Source organism: Vombatus ursinus, unplaced genomic scaffold, assembly GCF_900497805.2.
Source record: "Vombatus ursinus unplaced genomic scaffold, bare-nosed wombat genome assembly UNPS02014864.1, whole genome shotgun sequence".
Classification (NCBI taxonomy): domain Eukaryota; kingdom Metazoa; phylum Chordata; class Mammalia; order Diprotodontia; family Vombatidae; genus Vombatus; species Vombatus ursinus.
The window spans coordinates 11,130,549-11,150,013 of NW_020954642.1; positions in this window are offsets into that span (position 1 = coordinate 11,130,549).

Below are 19,465 nucleotides of genomic sequence, written 5' to 3' on the forward strand. Positions count from 1 at the left end.
GAATTTTTGATAGCTAGTCAAACCCTATCATTTTCTGGAAGAAACAATAATATTGAAGTGAAGTGACTTGTCCATGGGCTCTATGAATTAATGGAAGAGATAGAATTGTGACCTGTTCTCTTTACTTCTAGCATAGTGAATGCTTTTAGTAGAATAGAAATGTTGATTAAGTATTATATATACACTTCTGTAACTTTGCTCCCAGTATTGGCCCCTACCAATGCAGATCTAATCTGAATTATGCTTAAAGAGATAAATCCTAGGGAGTCTTGAGGTACATACAGGTAAAATCACTTGCCTAGGGGGTCTCACAGCTAGGGTCAGAGGAGACAGGTAATAATAATAATAATGATGACGATGATGATGACGATAAACATCATGATTTAAAAATAACAAAATACTTTGTACGTATTATCCCGAAAGTCTTAGTACAGATTTAAGCTGTGGTAGCTTAAGATATATATACCTTTTATCTATTATCTCAGTATTCCCACATCATAAATCTCTGAAGTAGTTGTTAATTCATTTGTTTTACAGTTGAGTCCCACCCTTTGTGACCCCATTTTGGGTTTTTCTTCGCAAAAAAGCAAAAACAAAAACCTGAAGTGTTTTGCCATTTGCCTTTCCAGCTTATTTTATAGATGAGAAACTGAAGCAAAGGGGTTGTCACCTGTCTAGGGTCGTATAGCTGGTAAGTGTCTGAGGCCAGATTTGGACTCAGATCTTTTTGACTCCAGGGCTGATACTCTTTTCCTGTGCCGTGTAGGTACTAGTGTTATTTCTAATCTTCTTTTGGCAGAAGGTAAAACTGAGTCTCAGATGCTTACTTGCCTATTGTATCTTCCTGTCAGTCTTTCTGATTCTAAGCCCAGCACTTATCTCTGTTATAATCTTTTGGAGTAAATACTTAAGAGAAATGATATATTATAAATAAGTCATATATAAAACTACTCAGAAAGTTGTTTGTCTGCTTATTTTCATCTTTCAGGTAGCAGAACATTTACATTTCTTACTTTATTTTAAAATCCAGTTTGGGACACAGTAAAATAAGGTAATAGTTTTCCAAATCTCCTATTTTATTGATCCAATTTTTTAATACTTGCATCTTATTCTTAAAGTTACAAAAGACAACATGTGCTGTGTTTAAAATCAATAAGGCTGAGGATATGAAAGAAATCAAGTTATGTTTTTTATGAGAAAGGCAATAATTTTTATAATATTCCATTCCCAAGACTAATGGGAACATAATGTAAGTAATATAGTCTTTTTTACTTGCGTTTCCAACTATTATGTTAGAAACACAGCACCTTGATTTTGTGGTTCCAAATTGACCATTTTTCTTTAAAAATAGGCTTATTGCTCATTGCCTTAAAATATCCTGTGTGCTTAGCTCATTTGGGGACATAAAGCAACTTTTCCTTATGATAAAATAGTAAGGAATTTAGTTTGAGTTAAGGGTTTGGAAATAACCAACAGAGGAAAGGCATTAGGGAGATAAGAGAAGGGGATAACCATTTATTAAGCTCCTACTATTTGCCAGGAACTGGGTTAAGTGCTTTAAAATATACCATTTGATTCCCACAACAACCCTGGGAGGTAGGTGGTATTGTTATTCCCATTTTACAGTAGAGAAAACTGAGGCAGATGGAAGTTAAGTAACTTGAACATGGTTGTACAGCTAGTAAGTGTCTAACACTAGATTTGAACTCAGATCTTCCTGACTCCAGGCCTAGAACTTTATTACTGTGCCATCTAACTGCCTCTGTGCTATAAATAAGGGGGAGCAGGAAAGTCTTCAAGCAGAAAGTGGTATTTTTGCAGGGATTTGAGAGAAATCAAAGAAGTTAAGAGACATAAATGTCAAGGGAAAGGATTCTAGGCATTGAGAACAGCCAGTAAAAAAGCCTGGTATTTGGAGGAGTGTCTGGTTTGGAGAACAGCAAGGAGGCAACAATCATTGAATGGCAGAATACCTGAGGGTATGTAAGAAGACTGGAAAGGTGTGGGGAGAACCCATATAGCAAGGTAGAAGTAACTTAGGTTTGAATCCCTTGTCTGGTATTTATGAGTTGTGTGACTATGACCCTTAACCTGTCTGTTTTCTCACTTGTAAAATGTAGTCCATAATACCAGTAAATTAAATCATGGCTATATGGCTATTACGGAAATCAAATGATATCATGTATGAGAAGTGATGGTCTGAAGAGCTTAGAGTATACGTACAACCACACATACATATATTTCCTCTTTCTGCCTCTATCTCTCTGTCTGTCTTTTTGTCTCTCTGTTGCTGTCTGTATCTCTTGTTATCCATATCTGAACTCATTATTCTATAGTTAGTGTTCCATCTAGTTTTATATTCTAAGCCCCCTACATATCTTATCATTTCTTGAGAAGTCAATATGCATTATTTCTTGGAGAAAGGAAGGCACGTTTTCACTGTTTTTTGTATGCCAGGAAGTCAAGGGACAGAATTTATAATGGAGGATAGGATCCTTGACCTTGACAGACACAGTCCCTATGTAATATTTGGCACTATTCAGGCATCAGATGTCTAAGACACATTTTTATTAAGCATCTTGAGAGTTTTGGTCTTCTGAATACAGTATGGCCTTGAAAAAATGTTTGTTGAATTGACTAGGAAAATTGCTTTGGGCTATCAAGGCCTAGCGCATTGGGTTGAAATGTGTTAGCATTAGAATCAGAAGAATGTGATGAAAAACCACTTGGTTTCCTCAGAGCAGAATTCAATAGAACCTATAATAAAGAAGTCAAATCAAATCAATAACCACTTAATAGTCTCTTACAGGGTGCCAGGCCCTGTGATAAGCAGCTAGGTATACAAATGCAAGCAAAATAACAGACAGATTCTGCCTTCAAGGAGCTTATATACTAAAAGGGAAAGACAGCACCAAAATGGAAGCTGAAATGTTGAAGGAAAGAGAACAGGGGTATTGGTGGCAAAGTTTGCAGAATGAAAGGTGACTGGTAGTTGCTTCCTAACTTGAATATTACTACTACCTTTAAAATCTGAAGATCTATTTCTTCCATTGTCCTTCCCACAAGAGTAGAGCAACACCAGACGATACATGCTGAATTAACATGCGGTAAAAGAACAATTTAAGACTAGTCTCCCAAACTACCAGTGGAAATCATCTATTATTTTAAATTAAGAGTCATTACTGCATAGTGGTTAAAGCCACCTTTGAGTTAGGAGATCTTGGGTTTAAGGGCTGTCTCTGAGAGCAATTAATTGTGTGACTATGAGCCGGTCACAACCTCTTGGTGGCTTAGGCAAAGACTGAAAGCTACTAGGTACATTAACATCAGAGGAGGAGGTTTTCACATGATGGAACTTCATTTCACTGATGAAAATACAGGTAAGAATGAAAAATAAAAATGAGTTAACCACAAGAACAAACAAAACAAAACAATTGAATATGCTCATATATCAAGATCCTCTCTGATTTTATCATTCAGTTATTGGCATTAATGACAATAATGTTCCACATTTCATTAGCAGTATACCATTAATAAAGATCTTTTCTTACCATACCCCTATGAGGTAAGGGGGTAAATTATTGTCCTTCCTACTTCACCTTGGAGACAAATGAGGTTCAGAGATGGGGTAATTATTTGCTCAATGTCAGATAACTATGAAGAAGTAGAACTAGGTCTTCTAATTGCATTTCAGAAGCTCTTCTCTACACTGTCCCTTTCTAAAACACATTGCAGTTTATGAGGTATTTTTCTTACAACAGCCTCATGGTCCAGTGAGGGAACATATTATTATCACTATTTTATAGAAAAGGAAGATAAGGTTGAGATAGGTTAAGTAATTCACCTATTGTTATATACGTCTTATGTGGCAATATTGGGAACATAACCCAGATCCTGTGTCTAACTCCAGGTAGGGAGGCCTTTCTCCTATGATCACATGGCCTTCCATGACCAAAATGTCCAAATATTTGGTCATAAGTGGCTTCCGTGACCCATGCTGAAAAGTTGTGGTCTTCTATGGTTTCAAATGTTTTTTTTCTTAATTGGATGGAAATTTTAATGAAAAACTCCTTTAAGAGAATAAGTCATGGGGGATAAGTGTAGGGGTAGAAAAGAACACATTTTCTGAGGTAGGTTTATGAATTTATGAAATATTAAAGGGATAATCTCTATTGCTTTGTAGCTTAAGATGCAAATAATTGAGTGTTGAGATTGATTAAATGTTCCTGCTTTGCTTCAATGTTTAATCTCTTTCAAAGTGTTTATGGAAAGTCTACTAAAAATGAATAGAAATTATTCCATCAAACAGACATACACAACCTGTTGGCCCTCTAACAGTGCTACACTCATCCTTTCTATCTATTTTCTTGACATGTTAAAGAAGCATAATTAATAAAGCAGAGCTGGTCCTGTTTGTCACAGTGTATCTGGTGACAAGGCCCACAGAAAATGTTTAAATTGTCATGTCTGATGAAATCAGGGGGTTTCTATAGTCAGAAAATCCTGTTATTGGGGCAGAGTGGAGCTGCCCTACAATCTGTCTGTTCTCAATCACGTCTTTGCTTTGCCCCTCACCTCCCTCCTTGTGTTACATACCCATATCTACCCAACAAAACCAACTTGTATGCATCTAATGTATGTCTAATGCATTCAAAATGCTTCCTTTAGAAATGGACCATAATTATAACCTTATAATGGCAATTGACATTCATATAGCACTTTATTATGTATTTTTTTCCTCAAAGAACCCTTCTTAAGGAGGTAAAAGCATGATTTTACCTATTTTGCATATGAGGAAACTAAGTCTCAGAAATATTAAGTGATTTCTCATGTATGCAATATCAAAGTTAGGATTCAAAGAATTATGTACTATTATTAAGCATCTAGGTAGCTCAGTGGATAGAACAATGGAGCTAGAGACAGGAAGACCTGAGTTCCATTATAACTTCAGACACTTACTAACTATATGGCCCTAGGAAATCTCTTAATCTCTGCCTGCCTCAATTTTTTTCAAGTGTAAAATGAGGATGACAGTGGCACTTACCTCTAAGCATAAAATGAGTTAACATTTGTAAAGCACCCTGTAAATCTTAAAACTGTACATAAATGCTAGCTATTTTTATCATACGAGGAAACAAACTTAAAGGTCATCTAGTTCAACTTTTGCTTGACCAAGAGTCCCTTCTGTTGTTGTTGTTCAGTTGTTTTTCAGTCATGTCCAACTCTTTGTGACCACATTTGGGGTTTTCTTGGCAAAGATATGGGAGTGGTTTGCTATTTCTTTCTCCAGCTCATTTTAAAAATGAGGAAACTGAGGCAAACAAGGTTAAATGACTTACGCAAGGTCACATAGCTAGTCAGGGTCAGAGGCCAGATTAGAACTCTCTAAAAGAAGTCTTCCTAGCCATGCACTCTGTCCTGGAATCCCATCTACAAAATCTCCAACAGTGTTCATCCAACTTTCATTTGGAATTTTTGATTTTCCTTTTTGGATTTTGAGGAGAAATGCAATAATGTCCATAAACAGCACATTCCATAGTTGGATAGCTTGAACTAATCAAATGTACATCTAGTCCTTTGTCTTCCTTTTTCTACTAGGAAAATGACCAACCTGTTCTCTGAGCATGAATAGCAGTAACTCATTTGAACTAGAAAATAAACCTTGTCTACTCTATGTGCACCATTATAAAATTATCTTTGTCCTTTATACTTACTGGAAGTAAGATCCTCAGGCCTCATGCTTCTGGCATTCTTGTTGGTAGCTTTTATGACCACTTCTCATTTGAAGTATTACTATCATTTGATATTTTTTCCTAATCATGATACTGCAATTATGAATTTGCATGTTAATGCAACAAAAATATGAGTTGAAATGACTTGTGACGCTTAACCTGGAGAATGAAGGCATGAGAGAGGGGAGAGGGCAGTGAGGTAGGAAGGAGAGAGATAAGAAAAATTAGCTTTAAGTATTTGGAAAAAAGGTCATGAAAAAAGAAGACTTAGACTTATTTTGCTTTGCCCTAGAACTGATAGATGGAAGTTTGAAAAAAGTCAATTTTGGCCTGTTATAAGGGTGGGAGGGGGGAAGTCCTTACAATTAGAATTAACCCAAAGTTAAGTAGGATGCTTCAGGAAACAATTAATTCTCCTTCACTGGTTGCTTTCAAAGGAATTATCTGTTGAGAAGGCTGTAGAAGGAAGGATTTTCACCTTAGATGTCCACTTCTCACAGAAGACTTCCTGACTGTCTCTCATCTCTGCAATACTCTCTCTTCATTTCCATCTACTACCTCCCTGGCTTCCTTCATATCCCAATTAAAGCCTCATCTTCTACAGGAAGCCTTTCCTAATCCCTCTTAATTTTATTGCCATCCTTCTATTCACCATTTGTCCTGTTCATAGCTTGTTTTCTTGTTGTTTTCCCCATTAGATTTTGAGCCCTTTGAGGGCAGGCATTGTCTTTTGTCTCTTTTTGTATCACCAGCCTAGCACGTAGACAGATTCTAATATATGCTTGTTGCTGTTCATCCTTCCTTCTTGAAGAAGACCAATGAGATTACATGGATGATGCCTTGACTTGCAAGTGACTTTGATTTAAGTAAGGCAGAGCTGGGGAAAGTCATCAGCCTCATGTTCTCCTCCAGAGTCATTGGAGTCCAGTGGCAAGGCCACTGGTGATGGCCCCAGATATAGTATGAGACCTTAGCCTGTTTAAGCTAAGGTCTTACTCGCTGACTGACTGACTTGTTGAACAGCATGATGTCCATGATTAATGTGGAATCAAAGATATTGTGGTTTTTGAAATGTAGAGAGTTTGAGATTCACATGCTTAATAAAAAAAAATACTTTGAATCTCCAATCCTGATAGTCTCTAATATAAGATTTGCCCTTTCTGTTCATGGATTAATGAATGAATAAATGAGTGAATAAATGAATGAACCAATACCAGCCTTTTGCTGTAAAATCCCCTCACATTGCTTTGAAAATTACAAAGAATAGCCTCAGACCAAATACTTGACACTTATTAGCTGTCTGACTCTGGGCAAGTCACTTAACCCCAACTGCCTAAAAAAAAAAAAAAGATAATTACAAGGAATAAGATATTATGTATGTTTATATTAATTACTTTGTTTAATTTTCCTTTCTGGATTCTGAGCCTTGGTGTTCATGGAGATAATGTAAGGAATTATTCTCTTCATTTTATTTAAAACGGGTAGATGTACCGTTTAACTTTTCCAAAGACCCCCCTGCATAGGAGCATAGATCTAGAGAGGAAGGGACCCTAGAGGTCATCCAGTCCAATTCCCTAATTTTACAGATGAAAAAATCTAGGACCAGGGAGATGAAGAGATTTGTAGGATTAGTTTGCAAATTAGTACTGACTGACAAATGTTTAGAAACACAGAGAAAATAACTGTTTAGTTGTAATTTGGTCTAGATAAAAACTGGAGGTCCCTTCCAAATCTGAGATTCTATGATTCCAAGATATCTGTCCTAAGAAACAAAATGCATTAATTTTCCATTAGGGGACCATGAAAGAAGGTTCTATATCTCTCTGTGCAATTATAACTAGTCCATTAAAATATTATTTAGTAATTATTGCTTGCCATGAATTGATTGGGGGAGAAATAGTTGTTAAATAAATCATAGAATACTGTAGAATTAGTAAGAGAACAAATTATTATAAATGTTGAAAATTTCCTAGATACTTATAGCAAGTATATTTTCTCCATATTCAGTCTGACTGAAACCAAAAATAATTCCGAACCTGAAGTAATAAAAAGAAATAAAACACACACGTACAAGCATGGTTGCTAGCCATATCTACAGAAAATGATCATGGATCTTTTAGAGAGTCTTTTTTGTTCCTGTTGTTCATATTTTATAACCCATATGTGAGCTTGCATTTTCTGGAATATATGCTGCCCAAGAAGTAAGACTAAAAGGGTCCATGGATATCCAATTACTGCATTTCATAGATCATGAGACTGAGGACGATAGAAGTGAAGATTTCATGGTGATCGACCTATGGTCTCTGACCATATGAACCTTCTCATTACAGTTTTGGACAATTATAATTTTCAGGGACTATTGTCTTTATTATATGACTATAATCTGCCTCTCTGCAACTGTAATGCATATGTAAGGCAGGTGTATGTGTGATGGACCTGGAGGGGAGAGGTAAGAGGAACTTGGACAGTGAACATTAACTAGCAGATTTGATTTTTCTTTTTATTGACAGGTGTTTCTCTAAATTTCCACATGGGGAGAGAGGTAGTTTCATCAGGCTACCCTGTCTACTCATGGTGACATAAAGTCAGTAGTTTAGAATGATCAGTGGGCTGATTCTAAATGGCATATCCTCAGGATGAAGCCATTCACAAGTCTCAGCTGCCAGCAAACTCTGGTATGGATTCCGTTTCCTGGACTGACCTGTTATGAACTTTTGAAGCTCACAAGGTCTTACCTTATTTTTCTCCACCCCCTATACACTACCTAAAAGAGGAAAAGAATGAAAGAAAACAAAGATAAAAAGTCAATAATCATGTTTTCAGGGCCAGGACCTTTTGTATGAACACTCAGTTCTAGCTCGGTAGTTAATTGAAAGCCTTTTCTTCACTACTCATTAAACAGATAGGAAACAGAGAATACTTGCATATGTTATGAAATATTTAGATGACCCTTCCATTCACCATCATTATATAAATGTAGAAGCAGGCTCCCCAAGCATCCATGTAATTTTGGATCAAGCAGAGCCCACTATGTGTATTCCTGGGATTGGACCCTCATTGGCAAGTCCATCTTTCATGATCAGACATACACATACATGAACATGTACATAAGTTTGCACATTATAGATAACATTATTTATGCATATATGGGAGTGAGTGTATTATGTTTCATTACATTAGCCTGGATATTAGGAAGATTTGTGGTTGAGAACTTTCAAAATTGTTACAAAAACTATATAACCATAGGCAAGTCATTTAACTTCTCAGTGCCCCAGGCAGCTTTCTAAGAATCTAAGTTAAAGATGAATTTGCAAGTTGCAACAGTGGAATGAGTTTCCACACCAGAAGATTCCCACATGAATATAGTCACAGATCCTGACCAAAATAAGTAAACAAACTCTCTCTCTCTCTCTCTCTCATTGGAATATGGCCTGAAAATAATGAAATTTCATTTGAATATCATGATACATATAGCTCAGAAAAGAAAAAAAATACTTTGAACTGCACAGTATAGAGATTTGGGTTACCATATAGTCCACCTTCTTCAGGAAAATAATTCAATAAAAACAAACAGATGGTCTTTGAAGTCAATATGGTGTACAGAATTTGTATTTGATGTTTAGGCAATGTATGAAATGTTTCCTGTATATACAAAAGGCTATTCTAAGCTTCTATGTTTCTTAAGAGTCTCAAAAATATATAAAGACATCTCTTATTTTCTCATGTATTCAAACTCAAATTATAAGTATATATTCTTCAACATCAACTTGAAACAGTAATTTTTTTTTCTTGCCGTGTGCTGACTCAGGAGTTCAAACTCTCCCACATTATTCATCAATGATTTGTGAACAAAATGCTTTCAGTTGTATATTTAATATTGTTTACATTACTGGAAACAACATTTACTAATACAGATCAGAATCTTCTCTCTAATTTATAGTTTTAGAGAGCTCACTGGATCACTGGGAGTTTAAGAGAAGCTAACTCAGGCTCTCTTGGTCAGTATGTGTCAGAAATGGGCCTTGAATCAAGGTCAAACTAACTGACAGGGCATCTACCATAGGCTAACTCTCTTAAATCTCTGAGACAAATAAAATTAAAATTATGGAATGAGACTGGTTTGTTTTCTACCAAAGGAAAGAAAAAGGAAGGGGAATAAAGCTATTTTAAATTTTCAATTCAATTCAATGAAATGGAATTTATCAAATATATACTATGTGCAAAACACTATGTTAGGCCTTGGATGTACAAAGATAAAAAGCAAAAATGAAAAACGTGAATTCACCACCATTGAAGAGGGACTTAAAACAATAATTAGGAACTATTTTGCCCAACTGTATGCCAACAAATCTGACAATCTAAGTGAAATGGATGAATATTTACAAAAATATAAATTGCACAGATGAACAGAAGAGGAACTAAAATACTTAACCTCATTTATCTCTCCTTTCACCTCTTCCCTCCTCAGCAATATTTTTCTTCTGACAACCACCTCCCTTAATTTCCCCTCACTTCTATTAGTCCCCCTCCCTTTTCTTTCCCTTTTTTAAAAATTTTTTTTGGGGGGCTAGGCAATGGGGTTAAGTGACTTGCCCAAAGTCACACAGCTAGTAAGTGTTAAGTGATTGGTCTGAGGCTGAATTTGAACTCAGGTCCTCCTGAATCCAGGGCCAGTGCTCTATCCACTGCACCACCTAGATGCCTCCTTCTTTCCCTTTCTCCCTACTACTCCTTCCCTCCCTTCTTCCCTGCTTTCTAACCCCCCCCAAATTTTCTTTCCCCTTTCTCCTCCTACTTTCCCATAGAGTAATATAGATTTCTATAATAACTGAATGTGTTTGAGCCAATATACAGTAAGAGTAAAGTTCAAACAATGCTCGCCCCCCTCCCTTCTTTCCCTTCACAGTAATAGGTTTTTGTGCCTCTTACTGTAATGTTATTTAACTTATTCTGCCTCCACCTTTCCTCTTCTCCAAGTGCAATCCCTTTTTTTTACCCCTTAATTAATTATTTTTTATCATCACATCAAATTCAACTTATATCTACACCCTCTGTCTATGTATACCCCTTCTAACTGCCCTAATAAAGATATAGTTCTCAAGGATTGTAAGTATCATCCTTCTGTGTAGGGATTTAAACAGTTTAACCTTATTCAATAATGTTTTTTTCCTCTCTTTTCTTTTTACTGTTTTATGTTTCTCTTGATTCTTGTATTTGAAGATCGAATTTTCTGTTCAGCTCTGGCGTTTTCATCAGGAATGATTGAAAGTCCCCAATTTCATTTAGTGTCCATCTTTTCCCCTGATTTTGCTGGATAGTTGATTCTTGGTTGTAATCCAAGCTCCTTTGCTTTGCAGAACATCATGTTCTAGGTCTTCTGATCATTTAATGTAGAAGCTGCTAAGTCCTGTGTAACCCTGCCTGTGATTCCACAATATTTAAATTGTTTCTTTCTGGCTGCTTGCAGTATTTTGTACTTGACCTGATTATTCTGGAATTTGGCTACCATACTTCTTGGAGCTTTCATTTTGAGATCTCTTTCAGGAGGTGATTGATGCATTCTTTCAATGATTATTTTGCCCTCTGGTTCTAAGATATTAGGACAGTTTTTCTTGAAAATTTCTTGAAAGATCTTGTCCAGGCTTTTTTTTTTTTTGATCATGGTTTTCAAGTAGTCTCATAATTCTTAAGTTATTTCTCCTGGATCTATTTTCTATGTCAATTGTTTTTCCAATGAGGTATTTTACATTTTCATCTATTTTTTTCATTCTTTTGATTTTGTTTGACTGATTCTTGATGTCTTATAGAGTCATTTGCTTCCACTTGACCAATTCTAATTTTTAAGGAATTTTCTTCAGGTAGCTTTGTATCTCCTTTTCTATTTGATCAATTCTACTTTTTAAGAATTATTTTCTTCAGTCAATTTTTGTCCTTCCTTTTCCGTGCTATTGACTGTCTCTTGCATACCTCTCATTTCTTTTCCCATTTTTTCTTCTACCTCTCTTATTTGACTTTTGAAATCCTTCTTGAGCTCTTGCAAGAAGGCTTTTTTGTGCTTGAAACCATTTAATATTCTCCTTTGGAGTTTCAGATGTAGGTATATTGACAATGTTGTCCTCTTCTGAGTTTGTGTTTTGATTTTCCCTGTCACAATAAAAGTTCTCTATGGTCAAGGCTCATTTGTGCCTTTTGCTCATCTTGCTTGCCTATTTCCTGGCCTTTAAAATTGAACTGTCAGGCTGGAGCACAGGAGGCACTGTCCCAAACTTCTTGTGCTGGAGGCTAAGGTCCTAGTTACTAGCCTTATGCCCTGGGGCCTTGGGGTCTGACTATTGGAGGCTGTAAGGGTGTGGCAGCTTACCTAGTGCTGAGCACAGGTCCTAATGGTGGTATATGGCATGTACTAAGGCTATGTGGGGTTTTTCTGCATTTCCCTGGTGTTCCACTGAAGTATGTGGAGGTCTGATCCCTGGAGGCTGCCTATTTGCCCTGGGCTATGCTGAAGTACCCTGAAGATCTGGCAACTGAAAGATGCCTGGCTGCCTTGTGTTACACTGAAGAAAGCTAGCCACTGGAGGTTTGCCTTCCCAGGGCTCAACTAAAGCATGGGGAGGTCCAGTTGCTGGAAGATGCCTGCCTGCCAGGGGAGGCACAGGCACACATGGTGAGCTGGAGTCTGCCAGTTCTCCTGGCTATGCTAAGGCACGTGGAGCGTCCTGGTGATAGTGTTTGCCTGCTCCACCACCCTGGGGCTCAGAATGTCTCACTGGTTTGCTGAGTTAGAACCTCCTGCCATCTTGCTGGGAGGCTTCTTGTCCTGGACTGCACTCCCCTTTTACCTGAATGATATGGACCTTTTTTGCCAATGCTCCAAGTCTCCTGGACCAAAAGACTGCCCCATCCTATCTTTCCCCTGACTCTGCTGTCCCAGGATCTGTTCTGAGGTACTATTTTATGGATGTTCAGGGATGAGAATGGGAGAATGACAGCAATCTACTGCTTACTTCTCCATCTTGGCTCCCAGAAGTCCTGTGTCTCTCTTATACATGCTTCCAATATTCTGGTGAACTCTGAATCATTCAAACTCAGTAATGGTGAATCTTGTCAGGACAAGTTTTATATCAGTTCTGACCTGGTAGGAAATATACTACTTCTGAACTGGTTTATTGACATGCTTCCTTGAATACCTTAGGGAGTTGTATTCTCAACAATAGTACTTCCACTGTCATATGGAAAATCCAAGGCAGAGTCTGATTTTGAAGATGGATTCACTATAGATGGTGAGGATCTTCAGATGTTCCTGTTGCTGTATCACATTATGATTATATTAGGCCCCAGAACACAAGAAGATCTCCTAAATGAAATAAGCAACCATTTAAAGAAGTCTGTATATAAAGTCTGTATATAAAGAAGTCTGTATATAAAGAAGCATGTATAGATTATGAGGTGGCATGGTTACAAGAAGTAGTAGCATTAGTGAGATCACAGAATCACTGAAGTATCTAAGTATTAAACATATAATGCTCATGTCTTCCTTCTGTTACCTCCAACTTATCATATGTACACATGTATACATATATCCATATATACATACATACACATATGTATACATATAAACACAAATACACACATGTCTTCATGTTGTTTCTCCTATCAGACTCTGCTCTTTGAGAGTAGAGACTATTTTTTGCTATTCTCTATATCTCCAGCACTTATTAGAGTACCTGACACATAGCAGATATTTGATGAATGTTTCTTGACTGGACTAATAATACATGAATGATTTTGTGAAGAAGTTACCTCAAAAACAAATATTCATTTGCCAAACATTTATTTAGTGCCTTTTCCAGAGAAAACACTGCCCTTGGTGCTTAGGGAGATAATAAATTCCTGCCCACCAAGATTTTACCTTTTATAAGTAGAAGACACACACCAAGACAACAGAAATGCATCATATTGTTGAAATAGAGTTGTCATCAAAATTATTTGTTAAGTTCACGGTGGGGAGGGGTGTTAACAAGGGGTTCAGAGAAAGGAATGTGGGAGGGCTTCAGGAAAAGAGGTCCTTTGATTTGAGCTTTGGGGGATGGCTAGGAATTCATCTTATTGTTTTGGTGAATACAGCCACGTATAGGAGAGTTCCATGTTAAAGAGAAACAATGAGAAAGAGAAGAAAGAAAAAAGAAAGAGAGGGGGAAAAGAAAAATCAATTCATGAGAACACTGTTTCTGTTTTGCCTCCACATCCATAGTGCAAAGCACTGTGCCTTGCAAAAAATAGGCATTTAATGTTTCTTGAGTTGAAATGATTTCAATTGAAGAAGGATAAGGCAGTTAGGCAGGAAAGAAGGCATGAAAAAGGCAGGAAGGCAGGCAAAAGGAAGGATTAAAGGAAGGAAAGAAGGAAGAAAGGATGGAAGGAAGGAAGGAAAGAAGCAAGGAAAAAAGGAAGAAAATACTACGATTATTTCTGACAATGAACTCAAAGTATTTAAACTTAATGGTACGTGACTATAAATTATAGACCATAGAATCTTAAGTAAGGAAAGTACTTCAGAGTACTTATAGCTCAACTCAGACATGAACAAAAATCTCCTCTATAACATACTTGAAAACCTCCAATGAATGGGAACTCACCACTTCATGAAGCAACACATAGGACTTTTAGAGTACTCTCATTGCTAACAAGCACCTCCTTATATCAAACATAAACTGCCCCTTTACAATGTCCACCTGTCACTTCTGTGCATGTGAGAACACATGGAGCAAGTCTATTCTCTCTTTCATTCGTGATAGGCCTTTAACTACTTGATAACATCTTTAATGAGGCCTCTGAATCTTCTCTTCTATAGGCAAAACATTGCCAGTTTCTTTACATGATCTTCATATGACATAAAGTGGAGGTTCTTCACTATCCTGATTGTACTCCTCTTGACACATTTCAGCTTATCAGTTTATTACATTTTAGTCCACAAAATCTCCCCAACTATTTGTTAAAAATAAAAAGATAAAGGGGGCAGCTAGGTGGCGCAGTGGATAGAGCACCAGTCCTGGATTTGGGTAGAACTGAGTTCAAATCCAGCCTCAGACACATAACACTTACTAGCTGTGTGACCCTGGGCAAGTCACTTTACCCCCATTGCCCAGCGGGGGGGGGAGGGAGTAAAAAAAATAAAAGAAAAAGAAAATCATATGTTTTGTCTCTATATCACAGTCATCCTCAGAAGTCATCTAGAACTCCTATTTTTACAGATGAAGAAACTGAAACCCAGGGAGACTGAAAGATTTTCCCAAGCTCATACAGATATTTAATAATGTGGAATGGAAGTTGAACTCAAATCCTCTAACTCCAGAATTTGTTGATTCCCCTGTACTATAAAGATTGTTATTTTCTGTTCTATATTTTAATTGCATATTTAGGTCATTGATATTTTTTTTCAATTTTGCTAATTTAAAATTTTTCAAAGATAAAATTGGAGAACTGCTTTAATTGCATCCTTTAATTCTTATTATTCCCATTATCTTTTACATAACTAATTATCAATTCTATAATTTATTATATTACTCATAACCCAGGATGTCATTACTTAGTTTCCCTGTAGGTCTATTTCATTTGCTCATAGTTCGTTTGTAGTCTATAAAGGATACATTTTTATTTCTCCCTTTTAAAATTTGTTTGTGACTCACTTATTCTCTAGTACAGATTAGATTTTTAGCAAAGGTACCATAAGATGTTAGAAATAAGTGAATTCTTGAATATTCCCATTCAGATTTAATTAGAGGCAAGTGAAACCTATTTTCCAAAAATCTATTCAGATCTGAATTTCCCTTTTCCCTTCTCTTTCTGTATATATATATGTATGCATGCACGTGTGTATGCATGTATATATGTGTGGGTGTCTGTATCATTGGCTGTGATGTCTTTACATACAATTTTCCTTTTGATCTTTTCACATGATCAATGTTTATTGCTTTTTAATAAAATCATTACAACCCCTAATATTTTATAGTCATCTGGAGCATGAGATTTTGCTAGATTCTTTCATCGACACTCTACATATTTCTTTATATATGTAAATGTTTCCTTTATGAAGGATACTATTATTTTTTCTTTATTCTATTCAGTTAATTTTATTGGGACAGTCTAATCAATTTACACTTATGGTTAAATTGACATTTGTGATATATATGTACATAGATAGATAGATGATAGACAAATATGCATTGATATAGGTATCACATTTATGTATATATGTATACAAGCACACATGTTTCCTCTTCCTCTTTTTAATTTATAAAATTTGTTTTGCTTACAGAAATTTAATCTTGGGCTCCTCCTCCCAATTACATAGACCCCTTTCTCTTCCATGACCCTGAAATATTCCCATATCCTAAGTTACTTGCTAATCTCTTTTCTTCTCAACGTCTTTACTCCTTTCCTTCCTCCCATCTTCCTTTTCTCCTCAGTCTCTTATATCTTACTCTCTCTCTCCATTTGTCTGTGTTGTGCTTTTCTGTCTTTATGCCTGCCTCTCCTTGTATTTCTTTTCCTGTCTTTTTTCTCTATTTCTGTCTCTGTCACTTTCTCTGTTACTGTGAGAATGTATCTGTCTGTCTCTGTATCTCTGTTGCTATGTCTCTGTCTGTCTCTCATGTTCTGCTAAAAGACTGAGTTTTCAATGTCAAGGATTCCTGTAATCATACAATTATGGGTAGAGAGAACTAGCACTAATAACTTAACATTACCACCCAGATCAACTTGAAGCCATGATCACACCCCCCAGCTCTTGCTGTGACATGTGTTATGTCTATTCTTTTCTGCTTTTGATGAAAGGGTATTGAAGATGGAACAGACTAGTCTTCAACTCTGTGAACTTCAAAAGTCTAAAGACCCCTGAAGACAGAGTCTGCAATCAGGAGTTCATGCCAGAATTTGTGGTTATCCAAGCCCAATCCTGCAGCACAGGCTTAGAAAAATAGCCCAGTAGCAGCTTTGGGCTGACCCCAAAACAAAGATGTGTAACCCTGTAAGCATTATACATGGATGGATATCCTTCATTCAGAAAACAATTTGGTTGGGCAAATACTTTATAGCCACTGCTGTAAGATTGAGCCCAATCTCCTTAGTGACCAAGATGGTATAGGGGAGAAGATGCCTCTGGATGGTGAGAGAAGTGGGCATTTTATAACTTCTGTTCTTTGTAACCTCAGTAAATATCCTTTTATAAACACTAATAAATGTTGACTGTTTAAAAGTTACTAGGGCACTAATCACTGAAAGGTATCTATATAAGGTATAAAGATTGATATTGAAAACACTCCAGAATAGATGCTCAGTTTAATGGCCTTAGAAGCATGCCTTTAACCTGTCAAAGATACTTCTGGAACCCTGAAGGAGTGATATAGTTACTTCAATTAAGAGTTAAACTAAAGACTGTAGTAATTTATGTGAACTATACTTGGAAATAAGCCATTCTGATGTTAAGGGACCTTAGAAAATGCAGTAATATCCACATCTTTTTTAGAGAATTTTGACTCAGTTTCCCTTGTTGTGAAGTACTTGTTCATTGAAAATTTCTTGTCCTATTACTATTTGTTTATTCCACCTCCTCAGTTAGCTGTTCTCTGTCTTTTTCAATCACTTTCCTGATTTGCAGGTGCCAGAGGGTTCTGTAGTTGAAACTATTCTCCATCCTTCCTGCTCACACTTCTACTGGATTCTAACCTCCTCACTCAGACTGACTTTCTTTATTGTCTAAGCAGACTTTGGGGAAGTTAGTCTTAAAGAGTTTGGAGTAGGCTGGTTTTGGAAATGGGAACAAATAATGTTTGCTATTACTTATCTTCTCTACCTTTCTCTCATTCTTGCTGCCTTACCAGTTCTTCTGTGACATATTTAATAATCACAACAATTTCTACTTTTCTGGTGCCTTCCTACCACTACAATCTTATTTCCTGGGCTCTATAGTCTCCAACCTCTGTCTTCTCCCCACATACTACTTTTCTTCATTTTTCCTCTTGAAGTTAAGTGATATTCTCATTCATATGTGTAAACTTTCCTGGGAATGTTGAAAGCAGTTATCTTGCTTTGGAAACATTCTGAAATGCTTAAAATTGTATTTGTCATGAGGGCCAAGGACTATCCAGGTCAAGGACTTGGATATGTCTATATGTGTGAAAGGGATAGGGATTTTGGAAATGTTGACTGGTCTTCAGTTGATATTTCTTGTTTAAAGAATTACTCAGTTCTCTCAATTTTTCTCCTCTTATAGTATTGTTTTTGCTCCAATTAAGGGATTATTATGAGTTCATTTAGGGTAGTATAGGGTTGGTGGTAGACTAGGTTACCTCTCATTACATTGTCTTCCCAAGATGATATTCCTCAGACGAACTTTTTCAGAAGAACTGTCTAACAACAATTCTCCCATTTTGTACATCAGTATGATGTAATGGTGCATTCCAAACCATTACCCTATCAAAGTGAGTATCCCATTTAGGGTTACTAAAGCTTTTTTTTTCTTTTCCAAAATGGTTTTATGTCTTTTAAGTTATTTAAAGGTTGGCTTCTCTTTCTTAATTTTCTTCTCCCTGAACTATCCAAATACCAAGGGAACCATAAGTCTTTTTGTAAGTCTACAAAGACTGTTTTGTTGTGCAGTGCAAATCATAAATATTAGGTGATTTTACTATCTCTTTTGCTGCCTGATCTTGTGCCTCCCATCTTCCTATATATGTCAGTGTTGCCTAAACTATATATATCTCCAATTTTCATGGTATATTTTATAGAAATGATATAAAATTTGGCTTTCTTTTATAGGTTTGATCATATTACTAAATTTATGCAGGACAAACCACTTCAAGAGTAGTGTTTTGTTCTATGTGACTCAATTGTTTGGGGGAAGAACCTCAACAAGCCCAGAGGATAGTTACCAGGGTGAAAGGTGAGGCTTAAGAACAGGAGTGGAAAGAATAAAGGTTTTCAACCCTGGAGAGAAGAAGGATTATTAGGTAGTATGCAGGTGGAACATAATTATGGGTTTTGTACATGAAAAATTGTTTGTTTGTTTTTTTATATAAGAAGCAATAAATTTGTTCCACTTGACCCAAAAGGCAGAACTAGGAACAATGGGTAGAATTTACAGAGAGGGAAATCATTGTTCAACAACAACAACAACATCAAAACAAAACAAAAACTTTCCCACCTAACAATCATAACCAAGAACTGAATGAGCTTCCTTTGGAGGTACTACATTTAACAAATCTATTCATTTCCTTTTTTTCTTCAAGTGAGAGATTACTTATTGGATATATTATACAGTTGATTATCTCTCAAGATACAGGTCAGATAGGTGGCCTCCATCTATAAAATGTTTTAATTTTATAAGTTGTTTCCATAAAAAAAAATGTTGCCAGGACATTTTCCAGAATGCATTTGATAATGTAATAGTCAGGCCCTGGGTCCACTAAAGGAACTAGAGACAGTATCAAGATGAGAAGACTGACTTGGGGAGGACTAAATTTGGAGGGCTATTTTCTGAAAGAGAAATGAGTCATTTTATTGAATCTCAGTATATAAGAACAAAGATCATTGAATGGAATTACAGGAAGTCATACATTAGCTCAACATAAGTACTAAAGCTTTCTAACCGTGGTACAGTGTGTTTTAATAAATTCAATTTGACAAATGCTTATTAAGTAACTGTTATGTATAGGCACCATTCATTGTACCAAGGA